A 19,626-nucleotide genomic window follows, 5' to 3' on the forward strand; every position below is an offset into this window, starting at 1 on the left:
ACAAGCTTACCCTATTGGTGATAAAGCTTCTAAGTTTATAAAGTTTTTTTTTTAAGTTTCAAAGTCTACAATATTTTCAATTTTACTCTACCAAGACGAGCCACAGAAGGCAACAAGGCAATTTTTTCTCAATTATTTTGTGTATTTCATTTTTAGCAAACTGTTGAACTTTTACACACATTAATATTTGTTACATTCACTGCCTATTTCTGATTTCATGTTTATTTTACAATTTATGGCTAATTCTATTCACTTGAGCTGCCTCTAAAACATTTGCACCAATATGTATATTTTAATCTGTTAGAAGTATTTGCAACTGTTTTATATTGATTTACATGTCATGTAGTTCACAATGCAGACTTCACATTGAGCCAGTTGGGTTAAATAGAGTCACATGAACCACAACTTCTCATCATTAAATCTAGCTCTCCATTATGGCTTGTTGCCCTAGATAGGGCATGTTGCTGCAATCACGTAATTAACTTCAAATTGACTGATTTGAAAAAAAATTCATTGCCGCTTAATGTTAGTGTTTTTTAAACTTCTCTCATTGACAAGCAGTTAGTCATGATGCATCTCGCTTGCCAATAGCTTGTGAAATGTGTGCTGTTTTTTAAGCATTGCAGAAAGCCCTAAGATCTTCAAATAAATCCCATAGGCATACCAGATAGCAGAGATTACCAAAAGGGGTTGGCAAGGCATTAAAATCACTTGTATGGTTCAAACTTGTATGTCCTAGAACATGTTATACAATACAAAAATACTGTTTTTTAAAAATTGTGCTCAAATTTATGCACGCTTTCATCATTGCCTTTTAAACCAATAATTTGGCAAGTCTCTCCCAGCTATTGTTTTAAACATATATGTATATTGTCTATACATATTAGTGTACGTGCTGTAGCGTAGCGTATAAATTAAAACCATCAAAAATGTACAAGCCTGATAGTAAACTCTCTCTGTTATGTTGAAATCATCAAAGAGTTACAATACTTTTTCTGCATAGGCTAAGGTAAGGCCTGCTTCAAACCTGCAGACAGCTGTGTAAACCCTGAGTCTTCATTTATCCAACAGCCAAAAAACTAAACAAATTACGTAGCTGCGTATGGGCATACACCTAATTTAATTGTGCTGATAACCACATTTCTTTCTGTAGGATTTACTATCGCTTGCGTGAACTCGGAGTGCACTCGGGATCGAATCTAAGCTTCAAATCTAGCTCATTTAACTCATCTCATGTCAGCAACGCTTTTTAGTGCAAGTATTATCAATGGAGGACAACTGAGCTGGCAGAAGATCTATGTGGCTGCAAGTTTCTGATTTAGACCAACGTGAGTAGGATAAAACTGTATTTAAGAAATGAAACAGATAATGAAAGCAGCAGGTATGTGTGCTTTTGCTTTAGATTTTACTTTACCTTGAACTTTGGGGACTACATTGGGCTACAGGATTTGTTGTTGTCGCTCATCAAAAGTAACAAAAATATACGACTTTCAATGAAAGCTTGGATGACTGTAGCTTAACATTTGCTTCATACTCAAGTCAAGTCAAGCTCATATGTCAAGCGATCTTCAGGAATCGAGTGTTGCGATCATTGGTAGACATTGGTAGATATGCATCACTGAATAATTTTCCATTGCTAGCTGGTTGTCGGATGCATGCTTTACGTTATATCCTTAAAATCCCAAATTTTTCCAACTTCTCAAAAATTCAAGTGATTCAAAGATCTATAACAAAAGTTTAATTAAAAATGGTTTACAGAAAGAGTTTTTAATTGAATTCTGAAAGAATATATAATTTATATTGTAATACTCATACAAAAATTAGTTCCGTAGGCCTACTATATGCTAATCAAAGCTACCGTTTCAAGGCAAAGGTTAGCAGTAGTTAACCTTTCGGTATAGAGATTCAAGACAAAAAAATTCATGTAAAATAAACGTTTTATAATGCTAGAAGCCTAGAATTAAGGGCCAGCAAAGCTTTGCTAGCAAAGCTTTGTGAAGCGTATTAGATACACATGGCATGAGGAAAATCTGTTGCTGCAGATGTTTATATTATTGATTGATATAATTAATGTGGTTATGTAAACATTGACTGTAGCATATATTCTTTAAGGGGAAATATATATTTTGCCATAAGCCATGTTTTTTTTTAAAACATTTTTTGAAGATTGACTAACCAAACATGAAACAGGTACATTAAAAATAATTAAGCTTTTCGTATACCCATTATTATGCTAGTTTGCAACGAATTTGCGTGTAGCCTATCATCAGAAAACTCAATGACCAAAATTTGCTTGATATTTTTCCAGTATCCTGCGGGACATGTATTGCCTCCAGCTAGCTTTAGCTTTCAGAGCCAGACATAGAACCCAGTTCAAGCAATAAAGGTCATAAACTAGTAACAAGCATTAATTAAACATCTCTTTGTATATAGCTTAGTGTATGGCATTATGTAATCTCATACCTGTTGGCTGTTTAGCTCAGAGAAAGAGCTAATCTCATCAATCACTGTCAACAGGGTGTCAACAATCACTGTCTCTGTTGGCTGGCACTGGCTACACGCATTACTCATGTGTCTTTGTGTAACTTGTGATGTACTCTCTAACTTGGTCCACATAAATGCACGCTAATAATCAAATGTCTTTTCTTGTAGAGTGTGACATTGTGTTTCGTAATAATGCTATAATGCCTGGCTTGCTCTTGGTTGCAGGTATGTACTGACAAGATAAAACAATCTGACTTTTTTTCTTTTTTTTTCCAGGCTTTCATTTATATGGTCTCTAATTTAGACAACAACTGCGACGACTTAGCCTTTAGCTGTGCACTTTTCTTGTTGTTTTGTTATCGTTACTTATGCCAACAGAAAATTTAATATTCACATTGTTTTTATATAGTAATGATAATAGCAAAAAGAGTACAATTTAAAATAGTTTTTCTCTGTAATTACCAAAAATCATTTAGCAACCGATATAGTTCTAGTCATAACATTGAAATGAATATTTTCATGGTGTAGTATCCTGGTTAGCCTCTGAACCTTGAGTTAAATGTATTCTGTTTTTGTCTAATTTAAAAGTTTTGAGCTATTGAGACATACACTGACCCTCGTATAGAGATAAACCCTGTCTTTAACAATGATGATTTCAGCCAGCTTTCAATAACCTAACCAACAGACCTTACCCATTCTGTGTTGTGCTGTCCTTGTATTGTGGTTGGTTTTTGTTAGTGCAGAGTAGGTGAGAAGTAGGATACTTGAGCCAATAAAAGAGTTACATTTTTAATATGAAATAACTAAGGTTTTTTTGCGTTGTATTTATAATTTTGCATGCTCTTAGAGCTTGGTTAAGTGCATCGGTGAACATGGTTTTACTTTTGCTCTCTCAACTGCATTCAAATAATTTCATATAGTAAAGTCAATGGGCCATCTATCTTTGAAGAAAGATGCATGGGTCAGTATGGAGGATTCAGAGGCCACCACTTGAGGAAACTTGGGCATAAGGGCAAATTTCATGATCTTAGGCTATACATATAACTGAAAGCTTTTCTTTTAATATCTTATTACAGCACTACCCATAACATTATTTGACGTATAGATTTTTGCTGCTTTCTTTTTATAAAACTATGGTATTGGCTAAAAGCGTAAATTGAATGGGTTATGATAAAATTATACTTGGCCGCTTGACCCATCTATCCGTTTTTGCGCTTGCATTGCAGTAGATTAGTTGGGCCAACTGGTCCAACTACCCTCATCCTTAATGGCCCATGTATACCCAGCTTATAACTTTTGTAAAGTGCCATAACTCTCAAGTTATTTACAGATTAGTTTTAAATTTTGTCTCAAATCGGTTAAAAGATGTTTATTTATGTTAAAAACAAAAATTTGAGTAAACGTCATTCATTTGCTGCATGTTAAACCTGCTAGAATATTAAGTAAATTTACGAAACAGTACTCATGAAAGGTAACTTACCTCCATGCTTGACATTTTCACTTTGACAGAAACTAAGATGACAGCAGTGACCTATTTTTTGGATTGGACAATATTATACAAGCAATAGAAAACTAAAATAAAGTAAACAATTTCTAATAATGGGATACCTATGTATCCCCTGTTTCCATATATCCCACTTCTCCCCTAATATTTGTCCTGAGTAATTATACTCACTGGAAATGTGAGTTTATCTTCTCTCAATTTTTGGCATTAGAAAGTTTGAGTATTTTTATCATGTTTGCTAGAATTTTGACTTCTGAGTTCGAGTTTGGCACATGAATTATTGAAGCACAATGAATAAATGTTGGGATTAGTCGCTTGAAAGATGTGCGATACTCAACAACTATGCCTGCTATGGACTAATGCATCTATGGAAATAATTATAATTGTATTTTAATATCACAATTACTATTCTGGTGTTATGGATTAAATTAGGCTGCTGAAATATAACACTGGATATCTAACATGTTTCAGTCAATGCTACTTGCTAAATTAAGTTTGAGCAGGGTAGTGTTTTTAAAAGTTTACTCTCTATTCTTTGGATTTAAGATTCAATGTTTTTGTAGTTGTACCTGCAAAATGATAGAAAATCATTTTCACCTGTAATTACAATTTAAGTATATGGAACAGTACTTGAATTGTTCCATATACTTGAAGAAAGAGATAGAGATAAAGTTATAGCGACCAAAAAAAGTAATTGACATGGTATGGCTAAATATGACAGGGTTGTTATTCACTGCTGCCACATTCAAGGCAAGGCCAATGTTTTCACTGCGGTTTATCTAGTATTTTGCTATATTATCACAGACTCATTATACACGCATTATGTGGCTCTCGGAGCAAATAAGAGTCAGGCTTATAGGGCAGAGCTAGCTAGAGAGTGGCAAAACACACCTGTGAATAATAAAACTTGATCGGAAACACTTACTAGAACCAAAATCTTCGTACATACATAAAGCACTAAGCTGGGACAAGAACCCACCAGAGCACGCAAGCCAATAATAGCTAAAGCTGAAGCAAAGCTGAAGCAATAATAGTCATAAAAGCTGAAGCAAGCGGTAGAAATGTCAAGTGATTTGCAGGAACTGATAATTGCAGGGCTTTGTGAAGCGTATTAGATATGCATGACATGAGAAAAACTCTTTGTCGCGGATTTACATATTATTGATTTTATTGAATGATATTAATTCATTCGCACCTGCCTAATTTTTAGGCGATTTGCCCCAGATACTGCTGATTTTCGGAAAGTTGCCGTAATTCAAATTACTACTACAAAAAACAAACTTAAGATAATTTACTCATTTAAATTTCACAAGAACCAGCCAAATCTCCGTTTTCAAATTATATTATATTCATACAAACAACTCGTATCCCTTTTATGTAGATTCATGCATCAAAGAAGGTAGTTTTAGGAAATTTCCAATTTTCAAAAAAATGTCATTTGCTGAAACAAAGTTAGATTTGCACCATAAAAATTGCAAAATATACTAAGTTTGACTGAAATTAGTTATTTATTACAGACAATACATAGTTATAAAGATTATTTATACAGATGTAGTTAGTCACGAACACGAAAATCATGAAACTTCAAATTTTTCCAAACGAGAAACTTTGAATTTTTTCTTCGAACAAAAGCATAGCAAATCTATATGCCAATATAACACGAATAAAACTTCATGAAAATGTTTCAAATAATAAAAATATGTTCAATAACTCTGTTCTTGACTTTTCAGATATCATAGACAGCTCTCAGAACCAATATGATCCTATCGAAACTGAAAGATAACGTCAGTATGACTACAGCTGGCAGCGTGAAGAATGCATTTTTATTCGAGCATAACGATTCAAATTGGCAAAATTAAAAGTTAATAGAAACTTTGAAACATTAAAAATAATGTTTTAATTTGATTTATGCAGTCTTTCAGTGTCTTACCACTTTTTGATCTGCGTATTTACTGCTGAAGTTGAAAAAAGATTATCACAAACGATAAAATTTCAAGTCAGCATGATGATTTCCGGTTTTGGTAGATATTGAGATAGGTGTACTAATCGGGTTATAACTTTTGTCGGAGATGTCACAGAAGCATATTTTAAAGTTTGTCTGATTGGCCAGAAATCTTTCTTTATAGCAAATTAAAAGTATTATTTTATAACTAAAAAATAATGATGCAAAGAGTTGGTAAATTTCAGACGCGAGTAAACACGCGTTGAGTGCCTGACAATGTTATAAATACGCATGTTAACTTGCGTTAACTCGCGCATGGGTGCGAATGAGTTTATCTGGTTATGTAAACATTCACAGTAGCAGATATTATTTGAGAGAAAATGACTATTTTGACTTAGCCTTGCTTTTGTTTGTAAAAATTTTGTTGAAGATTGTCTAACGAACCATGATACAGGTACATGCAAAATCGTGAAGCTCTTCAAATAAACATTAATATGCTAGTTTGCAAGTCTTTGTCTCGAGCTTTAGCTTTCAGAGCCAAACATAGAACCCGTTCAAGAAATAAAGGTCTTAAACTAGTAAGAAGCATTATTTAAACACCCCTTTGTATATAGCTGAGTGTATGGCATTATGTAATCTCATACCTGTTTGCTGTTTAGTTCAGAGAAAGAGCTAATCTCATCAATCGCTGTAAACCACATGCTGGCACTGGTTACACTCATTACTCATGTCTTTGTCTAACTGGTGATGTACTGTCTAACTTGCCAACATAAATGGATGCTAATCAATTGTCGTTTTTCTTGTAGAGTCCGATATTGAGTTTCGTAATAATGCTACAATGCCTGGCTTGCTCTTGATTGCAGGTATGTACTGACCAGATAAAACGATCTAACTTTTTTCCATGTTTTCTTTCCAGGTTTGCATTCATATGGTCTCTAATTTAGACAACAACTGCCAGGACTTAGCCATTAGCTGTGCGCCTTTCTTGTTGTTTTTTTGCTGTTACTTATGCCAACAAGAACTTTAAAATGGTATTGTTTCATATAACAGTAATAACAACATAGAGTTACTACTTAGAATGGTTTTTCTCTGTTATTACAAAAAATCAAAATTTGCATTCAATATAGTTCTGGTGATAATATTAAAATGAGTATTTTTATGGTTTAGTCTCATGGTTAGCCTCTGAGCCTTGATTTCAATGTATTCTGGTTTTGCTAACTGGAAGGTTTTAAGCTATTGAGACATTCACTGACCCTCCAATGAAAATAAAGACTGGTTTTAACTCTTTCGCTACCGTAAGCAGATATATCAGCTTTAGTGGTAGTTCAAGTACAGGCTGTAAGCCATATATCAGCTTTAGTGGTAGTTCAAGTACAGGCCGTAAGCCATATATCAGCTTTAGTGGTAGTTCAAGTACAGGCCGTAAGCCATATATCGGCTTTAGTGGTAGTTCAAGTACAGGCCGTAAGCCATATATCGGTTTTAGTGGTAGTTCAAGTACAGGCCGTAAGCCATATATCGGCTTTAGTGGTAGTTCAAGTACAGGCCGTAAGCCATATATCGGCTTTAGTGGTAGTTCAAGTACAGACCGTAAGCCATATACCAGCTTTAGTGGTAGTTCAAATACAGGCCGTAAGCCATATATCAGCTTTAGTGGTAGTTCAAGTAAAGGCCGTAAGCCATATATCGGCTTTAGTGGTAGTTCAAGTACAGGCCGTAAGCCATATATCAGCTTTAGTGGTAGTTCAAGTACAGGCCGTAAGCCATATATCGGCTTTAGTGGTAGTTCAAGTACAGGCCGTAAGCCATATATCGGCTTTAGTGGTAGTTCAAGTACAGGCCGTAAGCCATATATTAGCTTTAGTGGTAGTTCAAGTACAGGCCGTAAGCCATATGTCGGCTTTAGTGGTAGTTCAAGTACAGGCCGTAAGCCATATATCGGCTTTAGTGGTAGTTCAAGTACAGGCAGTAAGCCATATATCAGCTTTAGTGGTAGTTCAAGTACAGGCCGTAAGCCATATATCGGCTTTAGTGGTAGTTCAAGTAAAGGCCGTAAGCCATATATCAGCTTTAGTGGTAGTTCAAGTACAGGCCGTAAGCCATATATCAGCTTTAGTGGTAGTTCAAGTAAAGGCCGTAAGCCATATATCAGCTTTAGTGGTAGTTCAAGTACAGGCCGTAAGCCATATATCAGCTTTAGTGGTAGTTCAAGTACAGGCCGTAAGCCATATATCGGCTTTTCATTATGGTTTCACTTTTCTTTTAATTATGAAACCTATAGAACAGCTAGACTAATCAAATTTTGTCTCCAGTGAAACAACCTTGTTGCCAACTACTTGCTATCAATGTAAATATTTTTAGCTAAGTATTGTCAACAAATCGCGGTGATAATTGTAGTGACCGTAAAACGATATATTGGCTTATCAATAGGGTTTCACTTTTCTTTTCATTGCGAAGCCTACACATTAGCTAGACCAATCAAAATTTGTCTCCAGTGAAACAATTGTGTTGCCAATCACGTGCACCTAAAAAATTTTTGTTTCAACTAATCCATTTCTAATTATTTTTCAAAACGGTGAAACCAGATCGTTATCGTCATAGCAAGGAAAAACACACTGCGTTCGTTCAACACAAATAAAACGTTCGATATTGTACAAGAGTAAAAATCACCTTGTAATTATCTTGTAGAAAATTTTGTTTTGAATAGGATGCATTTTACAGTAAAGTGATATCTGCTTTTATTCTCGACATATTGCTTAATTACTAGCGGTATATCAGCTTTTCAAAAAGTTGGTTCATTAATTTGGGCAGAATATTCATTCGGTAAGATTTTAATGTGGTAGTGAAAGAGTTAAAGGTTTACTTGCATCAAAATTTATATTACAGTTATTTAGTATGGAAAGATTAACCAAGTCTTACTTTGTTGTGTTGTAGGTGGAAAATATTTTACTAACTATATTTTTCCAGTATATTTTGAGTCATGAAATGATGATGAGCGTGTGCTGGATGGATATGATCTGTAAATTTTTTTACGAGTTTTTAAAATTGTACAAAAGTTTATAGTTTCAGCCCGAACAATGGTGAAATACCATTTTTTTCTGTTTGATGACATCGGTGGTAGGTTTTTTACTAGTGTTTGATCAAATATCATTATACTATTCTTTGGATCGCTGAAAATATTGCCCAGGTTTACTGACACGCATTGATAAGATCGGCAAGGATCAAAGCGTTAAAACTTGACATATCATCAATTCATGAATTTTTACAAGTTTATATTTATATTTAACGACTATGGTATTATCTTATTGACATGGAATTACTTAATTTATTTGAAAATTTTAGCACTTTAACTACCAGAGGTGCGAGCTGTCTACTGACACAGGCTTGGGTAATATTTCATAACAAAGGCTAGTACAAAGCCATTTGCCCAGCTGCTTGCATTGAAAGCTGCTCATCCATAACAGCTCATGTATTGCTTTCCAGTTGGCAAGCACTTTATGTATGCCTATATCAAATTTATCGGCATGTCCACCAACATATCAACTGGTCGTGAATCAGTAGTTTGTTATCTGTTTAGGCCTACGTAGTCATTAAAGTCATCTTTCCTGAGAGATGTTACAATGATGAACAGATCTCAAATGCTAGTTCAACGCTTCTTCCCAGTCATTGGATGCGTAACCAACCTGATTTTCAAGGGCTGGTAGGTCATCCTTAACTAGTTCACTTAATAAGCTTTTTACTCAATGACCTCGCATAGACCTTTCAACACATTAGTTTCAACACTTGTTGCCATTTGTCTGTTGCTTTGAATTTCTTTGCATAAAGTGAACCCTTTTGCGGTATAATTTTAATTTATTTTAGACTTGATCGATACCCCAAACTTTTTTTTAACTTTTGATAAACGCGATAATAATACCTCAAAAAAATACCATAACGCATCTATTTTGATGCAACAACACTCTATCTTTCAGTCCTACTCCCATCCTTCAATAAAAAATGGCCCTCAATTTTTCAAACAATTGCTTTAAGTGGTCTCAAATAGCAGTACCATTAAAATAGAGTTAGCATTCAAATATAGGTTTAACGGTAGCCCACTTTCAACATGTCTGCAAATACCAAATAAAAGGTGGTCAGAGGCTCAATGCATAAAGTGGTCATCAACTTTCTTACTTAATATTATGTTACAAACATTTTACTTTTGTAGAAGTTGTTTGATCTGGAGAATAAAGATGAGCTCTCCACACCGAACTATAGTTCCTCGATCATTTCCTCATAGAACCAATCATATCGGTCTACAAGTTTTTAAAAAAGCTAAAGGGTGAGTTTATGAGTCCTTGTTTTTTTAGTCTTGATCTTTTGATGATTATAGTTGGCTCTGGAGACTGCAGTCAATAATTACATTGGGCAGTTGGCTAAACCAAAATACCATAGCACTGGCAATCAAAAAAATAACTAAAACAATAGTTAGGATGCAAAATACTAATGTATGAAGTTGTATGTACAAATTATCCGTTTTTTATATTTATGTACAGTATTTCAACTATGTATAAATTTAGTATAAAGTTTATTAAAATATTATTATTAAATATTAATATTTAAATGTTAATATAAAAATATTAACCATTTTTGCAAAGTTTGACTGATTTTTTTAATGAGTTTAATTAGGGTTCTCAGAATTGAAACGTTTTAAAACACAAGCAGGTTTGTACGTAGTCCATTAACTGAGTGCATACAACAGGCTGTGCAGTGCAGCTCAGCACAACGTACGCGTTTAGCCAAGATCAATGTTCTATGGCTCTTACAAAGTTTTCCGTACAAAACACTTTTTTTAGTGAGTAGCTGATTAATTGATTAATTGATTAATGGATTACTGATTGCTTCCTATTTTATTAGCAAAAGAGGGCGAGAACACGGCCGAGCTCACACTGCAACACACTTTTAGCTTTTTGTTCGCATCTTTAGATGTAAAATTTTCTGTTGATTGGTGTGTATATAAAAAATCTCATAGGCGGCGGGTTCAAAAATAGGGGCCATGCTAACCTGAGGGCACACTTCATTCATTGGTGAAAGTTATGTCTTTAACAAAAGCCATTACATTTATGAGAATAGCGATTTGTATACCAAAATATGTTGTATTCTAATAAATAGTGTATTACGTTGTTCTATATAGAACGATATGGTAATGATGCTACCATATCACTACCAGGCACACTGGCTTTTTAGCTATAACTAAAAAACAACTTGTATTAACCGTTTTAGGCAACACTCTTGCTCACCTAAATTCTGGAGTTTTCTGTTCATGTAATAATATTATGTTTTCCAAACTATGATACAATTAAAAGTGCTCTTGTGAATCCTGGTCATCAAATGTTTTTAGCATTTTTTTATAACATCAAGTGGCAATTAAATTTTCCTATTTAATAATAATAATCTATTGTGTTTTCCAAACTATGATACAATTAAAAGTGCTATTGTGAATTCTGGTCATCAAATATTTTTAGCAATTTTTTTATAACATCAAGTGGCAATTCAAATTTCCTATTTTCCAGCAAGATCAATAAATTTTTAACCCCTCTTAGCATTTTCAACATATTGAAGAGTGAAGTAATAATTTGTGGACATGATCCACAATAATCATGAACTTGTGGTATGACTCTTACTCTGTTTCTTACATCAAGCCTGCTTATAAACATGCTGTCAAAATGCAGTTGCATTTAAAGGTCGACTCGCAACAAAATTTACATTACAGTTATTTGGTATCAAAAAATTCACCATGTCTTACTCTACTGGGTTGTAGGTGCAGAATTTGTAGAATGGTAATTACAAGCTCTTAAAAGCTCAAAAATGAACAGTTAATCGCAGCCATCAGGAAAACATCGTAGGTTAGAATCCCTGTATTTTGATTATATACTCAACTCAATGTAGTTATTGTTCTGACATGCAGTGTTATCACGTAAAATTAAAGGCCAATCACAGCCTCGGTATAAAACGTCTCGTAGCACTAGTTTATGACAAACACTTCGGGTTCTACCGGGAAGCTCTCATCAAATATACATGCTCAATTATAAATGCTCGCTACTTTACAATTTTTTCAGCTTGGTGTAATTTTTTTGTCGTAATTTGATCATGTGACCCATAATTCCTGTCAAAAAGCATGAACAATTTCTGCAGAATCCTTTGACTATCGCAGGTGACCAACAGGCTCCTCATGTCATCAGAGGATGGTATACATTCCTTCGAACTAAAGTTAAAAAATAAAATAATTTTTAGGCGAGGTTTTGAGATATCAGTGCTCAAAGTGACAGCATTACAATGATCAGGAAATAGTCACCTAAGGACAATAGACATGATTTATTGAATACATGAGGTAAATTTGTAAAAATATTTTGACAAATGAGGTTGCAAAAAAGTTTAAACAGAAGCCATCACTGCGCAACTTACACCCCATTTTAGCCGTTTCGTAAAGGAATTCCAACCTATGACGTTTTTGTGATGGCTGCGATTAACTGTTTGCTTTTGATCTTTTAAGATCTTGTGATCACTTTTCCCCATATTTTGCACTTACAACACAGCAGAGTAAGATACGGTAAATGGTTTGAGACTAAATAACTGTAATGTAAGTTTTGTTGCAAGCTCACCAATAATTTACGCATAAATTGTCTCAGTTATTTTTTTAATCATTTAAGAATTAAATTAGCTATAATAATAATTAGCTCGATTAATATTAAAAGCTTGGAAACCTCTGGTATTGTTTTTTTTTGAATTATACACGTATACAATATGATTCTCAAATACAGCAAAGCATGACGTAAAAGTAATACAAAGCAGATTTTACACTGATTGCTTCTGTTTTCTTTTGACGAAGCTGTTTCAGTGCGAATCAAATTGTTCAACTCCTGAGCTACTGTGAACATAGTAGGACAGTAAAGATAGTCAAAGTGTTTTCGCATAACCAAGTGCTGCATGATGTGGCTTTGTCAAGCTTTTGTACGAATGGGTCGCAATCTCAAAAACCATGGTCAAGTCGCAAACCATGAAGTTGAGTTATCCGACTATAAAGCTGCACTAACTGAATAAGTAATACATTTTTTTAGATATACAGCTATTTCTATGACAACCAGCTACAATCTGTTTAGATTTTTAACTTCAGCATAATTTTCTGGATATAAATTCAGAAATCTAGATAAATATCACAACATCTTGATTGATATTGGTTGCTATGACATTTTGAAATGTAAACACAATTGTGCATTAGTTTTTGTTTCTCAAACTTCAACACTTGTTTTCTCGGAACTATGTTTTGGCATTAATGGTTTCAGCATTCAGCATGCATTAATTACATGCATTCAGTTTATTGACCATAAAACCTGCTGTAATTGAGGTAAAATCAAAATTTTGTTTTGCAAAATAGCTGTGAACTCACTCCTTTTGATAGTAGTGTAGATAACTCCCAATCTCAAACCACTGATTTAACCATGGTTTCTGAGATCATGACCCAAATTGTTTATGATTAGTGAGTAATTGACAAATTACTTTACTGTATATATACCTGAATGAAAAAAGCAATTGTTTGTATATGTTGAACCAATAAAAATATGTTTACAACCCAAGTGTAGTTTCGCTTTGCGAATACTTGCTTTATGACAATTTCTTCTTAGAAATGACAGTCATGTCAGAGGCATAACAGCCACAAATTTTTACTAGTTTTAGTTCTATGGACTGGGTAATTTTATTGAGTAATATTGCTGATGAGAGTAATTATTTTTATCAGTAATAATATATTGTAAACTAATAATATTCATGAATCATCTGACTCGAGTTTTATGCTCACCTCACGGTAATTTCAAAATGAACGAAAAGTGTTCCCTCTCATTCTGCAACACATTTTTTATAGTTTTCGCGGCATCAACTAACGTATTATTATACTGATTAATTTGCTATAAAAAGACTGTTAATAGATCATGTGGTTTAAAGTTATAACCATTTATACAGACTCATTTTAGAAATTAGGTGTCACTAATTACTTATGTCGCAGTAAAGAAATTCCTTTCGTAGTAAAGGAGTTGACGTTAGTTTGTTAAATACATCATGTAGTTACCAAACTGTTTAGAACAAATAGTGCTAATGTAAAACTACAATAATAATATGTCATAGCTAACATAAATTTGCTACCAGTTTTAATTTTATATTATACTATATATTTTATATAGGTTTCTCATTTTCTATTAAAGGATTTTAAATGTTCCCAGGACAAAAAGAAGCCACTGCAACAGGCTTTTCATGGAAATGATTTTAAACTTTATCTTAGTATGATAGATATTTCTGTAACAAGTATTGATGTGGCTAATTGTGCCTAATACTTTTATACGCTTTTGACTAAGTCGAACAAATCTAGTTTGTTTCACTCTTACCACCTGCCTCAAGTCGGTGCAAATGATCATCAAAAATTTGATTTCTTTGTGCCGCTAAAAATGGCACATTAAAGAAAATTTAGTTTGGTGAACACTCAAATATTGGTTAATTATTTGCCTTGCTAAAAACCGTAATAGACTCATCTGGATTACATGTACAACCTAGCTGCCTAGGTTGCTAACTCGTAGTTCCGTGGCTTGTTATCATTTTGCTTGTTAGGGAGTAATAATCTTTTTAAAAAAAATGAACCCGCTTTTTTTGTTGGAAACATACCATTCAAGCAGCAAATGTATGTCAGTGCTACTGCGCATTATGCTGGTTAATATTCTCAGCTTTGTTAATCATTCTTAGTATTGAATAAGTGTTGCTGCTTTTTGGTTTGTCTCTTTTTCCATATATATGTAACTATTATGTATGACTTTTTAGCTTCATGAAGCTGGTGCAGAGTTCTTACTAACCCTTTAGTGACCGCGGGCTTACGGCTGGAATTCCCCCAGCGCACCAGAGCATTTACTATGGTTATTTGAGCCTTCGATACCACTGCGTAAAAACTGCATCAACTTTCATCAAAATTGAGGTAGATACATAAATTAACATGCACAAGAATGCTGAGAAATTTCTCTACAAGCTGATTTTTTTTATGTAGCTAGCTTGCATTTGCTTTCCTGCAAAACTCTCAATTCGTTGAAGCGACGAGTTTTTTTATTTTTGTCGGTCATTTTCAATTGTTTTTATATTTACTAAAAGCAATTTTGCAATGTTGTATAAATAATTCCTGCATGGATTTATATGTTCACAACAATTTCAAAAAAAATTAGTCGTCCAAGAGCATTAAAAGTGGAGTTATGAGCTCCAATGTATAGCGGGAGCGCCACTGGAAATGCTCAAGACGCCTTGTCCATAAGCAGCGCAAGACAGTCACCCGACAAGGTTGCTCCAACTTTTGTGCAAATTGGCACAAAAACTGTGAATAAATATGCATCTGGAAGCTGAGAAACTTTCCTGCAGAATGAGATTTTTTCCTCCACACAGCTTGCAAAAACTTGGCAGCTAGACATATATAATTATATGCAGTTACGATTTTTTGCTCTAGTTTTTATGCATTTCTTGAGACTATAGATCTATGTAAAAGTTTTGCATATAAAGTCAATGCACAGGTTTATGTGTGCTGCAGCAAACATTAACCGGTTGTGTGCAAGAAGAATTAAGTCGTGAGCCTATATTCACACATTTGGTGAAGCAGCAAAAAACATGAAGTAACATTTATTATGAGCAGAAACAGCAAATCATGGACTACTAGATTGCAAAACAATATGAGAACAGAACTTTTTGATTAGACCGCTGCTCTGAAGATGAAAGTGTGCAACAAATGCAGCACACCAATGCACAACTAATACAATAGATTAGCAAATTTATGTAAAAATGCTAGCAATACAAAGCAGTGAAGCATTTGCGGAAACAATAAAATACCATTTGTAAATAAATTTAGTTAGCATGGTAAAGATCAAAACATGACTTGCACAAATATATTCCACTTGTGACTCCGCTGCCAGTGCATTCAGCTTGCTCGTCGACAATGTATACAGACAACTGATGCACATAGCCAGAGACAGCAACGGAAAGCAAATAACTTAATTCCAAATTTAGATCTGTTAGATGGAATATACTGTCTGAAGTTGAGCCATCCTTCCCATGCCAGCAAGCTTTCATCTACAGATATAAATTTATCAGAGTGAAAAACAGGATAGAACCAGTCGCATGTCATGGCAAAATTTTTTTCTAACTTGAACATTTTATTGCCAGTAGGGTCTTCAAAATTGTCAATAAAGTGTAAGCTTGCTTCTAATTTTCTTTCAATTTTTAAATTGATTAAAAATCAGCGTAGATAATAAAGGAATGTGACAGTGGACCAGTAAGGCAGCATAGTAGGCTTTTTGAGAATACCTAAATGCAAAACTAAACAAACAACTCGCCAAATCTTTATCATCAACAGGCTCCGACGCATCGCAATGTTTTTGAAGGCCATATTTATTTGTTTCGTTCAAAATAATATTTATAGTGACCGATGTTTAAAAAGCTTTGAATAATAAAAAACACCTACCTGTTTAAGAATTCAAACTTATACTCCTGCCAGACTGTTAGCAAAATGTAATTATTTTGGTTTTAAATCAGCTCCTCTTTGATATCCGTCATTATTAGCCGTTTCAACACCGGCCGTTTCAGTCTCACTTTCGCAATCCCATTCATTTTGTTGATTCTCTTTTTTACTTTCATCGGCTTTCTCACATTTTTTGGTCTAAAATCCCCTTCTTCACTTTCAAACCTGTTGTTATCTTCCTGTAAACAAATCTTTTTAATAGCGCTTCAAATATCGCATCCGTTCATGATGATCAGCTTTCCATAAAGACCGTTCAACTTCTAACAAAGTGTTCTTTTTGCACATGCGTAGAAGGGAGTAATTACAGCCTCAAAACAGTAGTATGATATCTTTTAAAACTCCTCAAAATATTAATGAAAAATTTTAGTGCCATTTTTAAAATAAATAAATGAATTTAAAAAATACCTATCGAAGACTCAGATCTGATGGCAATTACGGGTTTGGTGCGCTGAGACTGCGCTCTCAGGCCATAAGATTTACGGGAACGGTGTGGAAAAGGTTAACAATAATTTGGTTGAACGTCAGGTTCTGGTTATTATGTTTTACAAATTGGACTATGCCCTGTGAATAACTGCTTAATTTCAATTATGTACACAGCTCCTATTCACCCTTGCATGTTTATAGTTGTCGTGTTCTTGCATTCCTGTTTCCTGTTTACCGGCGATAGCACTTGTACAAACTATAGGTTAGCGTAGCGTCTGAGACAGGAACAGAAACTTGCAGTTAACACCCATGGTGACGAGCTCTAAACTTTACCTTACAATACTATCTAGAAGCCAAGTCCAAATCAAGGTCAGACAACTGACAATCGATTTCATGACTTGGTGATCGCTTTTGAAATTTTGTTCACATTGCTTAAGTCATGCTCTTCTAATGCCTAAAGACTACACCGGTGAGGAGTATAAAAGCTGTGATTGAATGTCAGGGCTAGAATACCAAATACACTTCTACTTGCTCAGTTTTTGTTTTTTCTGCAGCAATCAATGAACTTGCAAACGATTTGCTGTAAACGTATGTTGAAAACAGTTAATGTAAATCGGAAAAGGTTCTATTAAAAAAAACTTGTTATTTCTATTTTGTTATGAATCATTGCAGAGTGCTGCCATAACATGTCCTGCATCCCCTTTGATGCTAGTCAAGTTATCTACAGAACTGGCAATTTAAGGTTCAAACAGCTTACATACATCTTTGGGATGTTTCTGGTCAGAAGAGAGTGGACACAAGAACTTAGTGAAGGTAAATCAGGGTGTTTTAAGACCAAAATATTGAGAAACGTAGAATGAGCTTTAGTGAAAAAAAATTTTTTTTTTAGAGGTATTTTACAATTATAGAGATAACAAATCACTTCTAGTCTTAAAAATTCAATTATATTATTTTTTGCAAATACATTTAACACCTTTGCTATCACATCAATTTCTGACCTAACAAAATTAATTCAAACAAATTTTCAAAAAACTGATATACAGCTAGTATTTAAGTAATATCACAAAAATCAAAACCTACCGTTTCACTGTTAAATGCATCTTTTTCAAAAAAATTCTACAAAATAACTATGAAACTGTTTAGTGAGTCCCAATCTCACAAATGTTCTGACGCTTTCTTTGCGTTGAATGAACGCTGTGTGTTTCTTATTGCCATGACGATAATGATCTGGTTTTTCTGTTTTGATAATAAGTAGAAATGAAACTGTTAGGCTAAAAATTATTCTATTGGTTGCGGGTGATTGGCAACCAAATTGTTTTGGTAGAGACAGAGTTTGATTTGTCTAGCTAATGTGTGTGCTCCGTAATGAAAAGGAAAGTGAAACCCTCATGATAAGCCAATACATCGGCTTATGGTCTGTACTTATATTACCTCGGAAGCCGTGACATCGGCTTATGGTAGCGAAAGAGTTAATAATTTGCCCCATGCTATACCCTTTATAACTTTCAATGGCATTCATGTTGGTTAATAGATTGACTCGCATATTAGTATTACTTACAATCTGTTTGTGATAAATCCAATTTTTGCTCAAAATCCCGTTCTGCTTGTCATAGCTATCTTTTGCAGTTATCCTTCATTTTTCGTGATACACAGGGACATTGGTTCTTTGTGAAAAGTGAAATCGCAAAATAAAAAGTAGTTTTTTTTACGTACTATATATACATGTACATGGCTCAAACTTTTTTTGTTAAAACACTTGCATTTTTCTCTAAACATAATGTATTTGTTTCCTGTATGATAAATAAATTGAAGTTCTCTTGATTGACTGTTATGTCGTATTTCAATTTCAATCCCAGTATGGTAATTCAAAGAATGAACTTCAAGTGTATGGGCATAGTTTGGACTTTATCTGGTTGGAATATCTGTCCAGTAAATGCTCTTATAATGCATTCCTCTTATAACGGGAACTCCACCTAAAAATAATTTATGTAAAGCTTTTGTTTGATGCAACATAAATACTTTCACATGAAGTAAAGTGTCAAGTTGGTGCAAATTCTCAAATTCAATGACGAGAATTTTATAGCTGGCTTTAAAAATATAGTTTACATTCTTGCCGAACTGGAGCAATAAGAGTATGTATAGGGTTCGCTATTATAGATTTTAGTACATTGTTAACTCTTTTGCCACCGCAAGCCTATGCATCAGCTTATTAATAGGGTTTCACTTTTTTTATTAGGAAGCCCACACATTAGCTAGACACATCAAATTATGCCTCCAATTAAAGAAATTTGTTTCCAAGCAGGTGCAACCAATATAATTCGTTTGCAGTTCAACCATTCTAACATTTCACAGTAATTTAAGTACAGACAGTAAGCCGGTGTATTGACGTTTCAATAGGGTTTCACATTGCTTTTCATTACGAAACCTACACATTAGCTAGACTAATAAAGTCTGGTCTCGCACGAGACCACATTGTTGCTAGTCAGGTGCAACCAATATACATTATTTTTGTTCAACTATTCAATTTCCAAACATTTTTTCAAAACGGCAAAACCAGATCGTTATCGCAAACAAAGCGTCAGAAAAATTGTGAGAGTGAGATTCACCAAACAATTCTAAGCTTACCTTGTAGAGAACATTCTTTTAAATAAGATGCATTTTACAGTAAAATAATATCTGTTTTCATTTTTGAGTTATTGCTTA

General features: G+C 34.0%; 1 protein-coding gene and 1 long non-coding RNA gene across 2 annotated transcripts in view; one reads left to right on the top strand and one right to left on the bottom strand.

The window, feature by feature from the left end:
• The window catches only part of LOC137404082 (uncharacterized), a 257,551-nt gene that overhangs the window by 47,603 nt on the left and 190,322 nt on the right, over nt 1-19,626 (bottom strand). The window lies entirely within an intron of this gene.
• LOC137404641 (uncharacterized) lies at nt 1,229-10,170 on the top strand. Its single transcript, XR_010979723.1, has 5 exons — nt 1,229-1,328; nt 2,653-2,709; nt 6,737-6,793; nt 9,508-9,630; nt 10,135-10,170. It is a non-coding gene; the product is annotated as an uncharacterized lncRNA (long non-coding RNA).

Source organism: Watersipora subatra, chromosome 9 (assembly GCF_963576615.1).
Source record: "Watersipora subatra chromosome 9, tzWatSuba1.1, whole genome shotgun sequence".
NCBI classification, from domain to species: domain Eukaryota; kingdom Metazoa; phylum Bryozoa; class Gymnolaemata; order Cheilostomatida; family Watersiporidae; genus Watersipora; species Watersipora subatra.